This window comes from Mustela erminea, chromosome 2 (genome assembly GCF_009829155.1).
Source record: "Mustela erminea isolate mMusErm1 chromosome 2, mMusErm1.Pri, whole genome shotgun sequence".
NCBI lineage: Eukaryota > Metazoa > Chordata > Mammalia > Carnivora > Mustelidae > Mustela > Mustela erminea.
In genome coordinates, this window is record NC_045615.1 from 61,501,899 (window position 1) to 61,506,973 (window position 5,075).

Below are 5,075 nucleotides of genomic sequence, written 5' to 3' on the forward strand. Positions count from 1 at the left end.
GGAATGCAAGTTGGTGCAGCCTCTTTGGACACCAGTGTGGAGATTCTTCAAGAAATTAAAAATAGAGCTTCCCTATGACCCTGCCATTGCACTCCTGGGTATTTACCCCAAAGATACAGATGTAGTGAAAAGAAGGGCCATCTGTACCCCAATGTTTATAGCAGCAATGGCCATGGTCGCCAAACTGTGGAAAGAACCAAGATGCCCTTCAACGGACAAATGGATAAGGAAGATGTGGTCCATATACACTATGGAGTATTATGCCTCCATCAGAATACCCAACTTTTGTAGCAACATGGATGGGACTGGAAGAGATTATGTTGAGTGAAATAAGTCAAGCAGAGAGAGTCAATTATCATATGGTTTCACTTATTGGTGGTGCATAACAAATAGCATGGATGACATGGGGAGTTAGAGAGGAGAAGGGAGCTGGGGAAAATTGGAAGGGGAGGTGAACCATGAGAGACTATGGACTCTTAAAAACAATCTGAGGGTTTTGAAGGGGCGAGGGGTGGGAGATCGGGGTACCAGGTGGTGGGTATTATAGAAGGCACGGATTGCATGGAGCACTGGGTGTGGTGCAAAAATAATGAATACTGTTATGCTGAAAATAAAAAATAAATAAAAAAATCAACATCCCAATATATCAGCCTTAATATAAAGAGCATTTACAAATAAGTAATGGCAATATTATGGATTGAAGTAATCTTTGCTTCAGGGCAGGCTTGTCTTTCTCGTTCCTATTCCTAACTGTAAGATAGTTCAATTCAACCTATGCTAATCATCTCCAGAACTGAAAGCATGATTTTTCTTTCTTCTCAATTCAAATAGATATTATAAAAATTAATGTAAAAATATAGGCATGAGTAAGACAAGTAAGATACAGACAGAAGAATGTTGGTTTAAATGTTAAATGCATTGAGTTATCTTGTTCTGTTTCTGTAATCGGTTATCTCCTAGACATTGATAACCTCTTCCAAACCTCAATTAGTTTGATATAGACTCTTGAGTGACCTGGAGCCATTTCCTTTTCTCTCTTTCCTTAGAGTCAGTAAGATACCTTTATGTGCCTTCTGATAGCATCTTGGCTGTACTTATCTCCAGTTCCCTTGGAGATGTGTTTCACTCCTGCTGTTTCTGAGGGGACCATCTGTGTGGGCTTTGCCCATCTGTAATAAAAGTGACCAGAAGTTCATGATTCAGAGAACTCCTCTCTCCCATTGTGCGTTTTAAAAGTCTTAAGGAGAATTCTGTTCCACTTTAAATAATATGTTGAGCACTGTGGTCAGGGTAAGGAATATTCTGATTGATCAAACCTGGGACACATGCCCAGTTTGCATCTAGGGTGTGTGTGTTGGGGATCATGGAGAGAAGGGGAGCTCATCCAAACCCCATTGAATTAGTTTCTTACAGAAAAGCTGTGTTACCAGAAGAAAGGGAGAAAATATTTCTAAATAATGAAAGCAGAGAGAGTCAATTATCATATGGTTTCACTTATTTGTGGAGCATAACAAATAGCATGGAGGACATGGGGACTTAGAGTGGAGAAGGGAGTTGGGGGAAATTGGAAGCGGAGGTGAACCATGAGAGACTATGGACTCTGAAAAACAATCTGAGGGTTTTGAAGGGACGCGGGGTGGGAGGTTGGGGTACCAGGTGGTGGGTATTATAGAGGGCACGGATTGCATGGAGCACGGGGTGTGGTGCAAAAATAATGAATACTGTTATGCTGGAAATAAAAAAATAAAAAAATAAATAAATAAAAATAATAAAATTAAAAAAAAAATCTGTCATTTCTGGTAACATAAGTAGAGAATGGAAACCATAAGAAAACAGTGTTGCAGTAGACAGTCTACCACCTGCACACATCAGAGATCTGATTCGATTCTCCAGACTTCTCTGGACAATTTATCCATCTGTGCAGAGACCCAAATGAGTCAAGGTTGCTCTCTAAATGGAATATTCCATTCCATACCATTCCTTCACCCCAAAATTGCAATGGTCACAATGTAAGTCAATTCTTTATTTGAACAAAGTGAGGAATGTCAGATGGCATACTCACTGGGAATACCTTATACTGTCAACAGTGATGCAATAAATGTCTAACACATGGACTGTTAGAACTGGAATAAACCCTCCTGTGAGCTGGGAATTTTAGAGAATAAGTTGCTGTTACTTACTGTTAGAGCAGTTAAACTAACCTAAGGGCTCCCTGTCAACTCTGCAAATGAATGACTAGTGAGATGCTCTGGAGAAGTCAGAAGATTCAGTCTTGCAATCAGAGAAGAGGAGGTCAATATTTAGTTATTAAAAAAAAAAAATCACCTAGAGTCCAAGTGTAAATTAGGAAGCCTTGATTTCCTATGATTGTCTCTAGTGATACTCAAGAGGGCCTTTACTGATTTTCAGAACCAGCAAACTTTTATTTATATCCTGTTAGGAACACTTAACACAGGACCATCTATGCACTGTCTTAAGCATTGGCATAGCAGAAACTCTACTATAAAAGGATGATGTCTCACAGCATCCAGATAATAGACAATCCTTTATTGTCAGTGAGATAGGGAAACTCTTTTGTAAGTTATGCTTAAAAGAAAAATTGGTGTGCTCGAATATAGTGCTGTACAGTCTATGGAAATTACCAAAATTTAATACGTGATAATGTATTTGAATTTAAAAGTAATACCTACTAGATTTCTGATTCTAATTACTCTTTGGATAACACTGTTATCCAAATCCCAGTGAATTTCAGTCCTGATATAATAACATTCAAACTTCTAACTGGGCCTTTTTTTTTTTTTCCATGTGGGTACTAACTATACTTCCATCTATAGTAATCCAAACCAGAAACCTGTGAGTGATCTCCCTGATACCTACATCCAACAATATTCCATTCATTAATAATTTCAATGTAGCTCACACTAATATAACAGGTATGCAGATTCTGATTCCTAAGAAAGATTCATAGGACCCAAAATGACAATGCTGGCAAATCTCCAGTTTATTGCAGGAAAAAAAAAGCTGCAATACAGACACAGTATTAAAATAAGGATATGTATCACAGCCAAAGTTTCCTCACAACGAAGTGTTTGGAGAGGCCAGGTGTAAGCTCCTGCCATCCTTCATTTGTAAGGGACAACCCATGACAAATTTCTTACTTGACTAAGAAACAACCAACTGGTGAGTGGAACTCTTCAGAGTAAGGGGACACCAAATTTAGTCTCACTTGGGCTTCTTCATATCCTACTGGTCATGCAGGCATATTCTTCACACATAGCAGGGGTCTTACCAATACCAGGGGCAAATCACTTGTCTCATTGTTATCAAATGATGTTTAGAAGATGGTACGAACTGCCCTGAAAATTCTAAGATTTAGGCTACCAAACAACACTATTAATTAACATGTTTTATGCTGCTTGGAAGTCAGTACCAAGCAGGTACATTTATAATTTTATTGAAATAAAAATAAGTTCAAGCCTGCTGGAATTAACCCTCACAGCACAGAATTTCTTCTCCTATCAAACCAAGTTTCAATATCTTAGTATGTTATCAAGATCCACTGTGACTCATATCCATTAGATTCTTAGCTCTCAGTCTTACAATCTGTGCTACGTCAACAGTGAATTGACTGCTTCTTTCTATATATGCAATACCATTTCATCAATCTATGCTGAATTTCTTTTCGTGTTTATCAAAATAAGGGGCAATGCATCTTGTGCTGTTTGTCACCAGGAAACCCCTTAGGGCAATGCCTGCTACTTTTGGGTGTCCAGAGCATTTACTATGTACCTCAGAACTTCCAGCCATGAATTTGACTAATCTTTGGTATATGATAAAATTTAAGTAGATTGTCTTTTGGCCTTTATATAAGAGCAGATCTAATGATATCCAAAGATTCTGTGCTGGGTCAGGCTGTCTCAAAGAACCTATGGCAAACCCTGCTTTGACATAGGAGATTCACATTAGAGATTTTTTAAAACTTAATTTAATTTTATTTTTTCACCACACCCAGTGCTCCATGCAATACGTGTCCTCCATAATACCCACCACCAGGCTCACCCAATCACCTAACTCACTCCCCTCCAAAACCCTCAGCTTGTTTGTCAGAGTCCACAGTCTCTCATGGTTTGTCTACCCCTCTGATTTCCCCCACTCACTTCTCTCCATCTCCCAAAGTCTTCTGTGTTATTCCTTATGCTCCACAAGTAAGTGAAACCATATGATAATTGACTCTCTCTGCTTGACTTATTTCACTCAGCATAATCTCTTCCAGTCCCATCCATGTTGCTACAAAAGTTGGGTATTCATCCTTTCTGATGGAGGCATAATAATCCATTACAATATGGACCATATTTTCTTTATCTAGTCATCTGTTGAAGGGCATCTTGGTCCTTTCCACAGTTCAATGACTGTGACCGTTGCTACTATGAACATTGGGGTAGAGATGGCCCTTCTTTTCACTACATCTGTATCTTTGGGGTAAATACCCAGTAGTGCAATTGCAGGGTCATATGGTAGCTCTATTTTTAATTTCTTTTTTTTATTATAATTTTTTATTTTTTCTATTAACATATAATGTATTATTAGCTCCAGGGGTATAGGTCTGTAAATTGCCAGGTGTACACACTTCACAACACTCACCATAGCACATACCTTCCCCAATATCCATAACCCTACCACCCTCTCCCTACCCACCTCCCCCTGGCAACCCTCAGTTTGTTTTGTGAGTCTCTTATGGTTTGTCTCCTTCCCGATCCCATCTCGTTTCATTTATTCCTTTCTTGTGCCCCAAATCCCACATGTTGCCTCTCAGCTTCCTCATATCAGGGAGATCATACGATAATTATTTCTCTGATTGACTTATTTTGCTAAGCATAACACCCTCTATTTCCATCCACATTGTCGCAAATGGCAAGATTTCATTTCTTTTGATGCCTGCATAGTATTCCATTGTGTATATATACCACATCATCTTTATCGGTTCATCTGTAGATGGACATCTAGGTTCCTTCCATTGTTTGGCTATTGTGGACATTGCTGTTATAAACATTCGGGTGCATGTACCCCTTCGGATA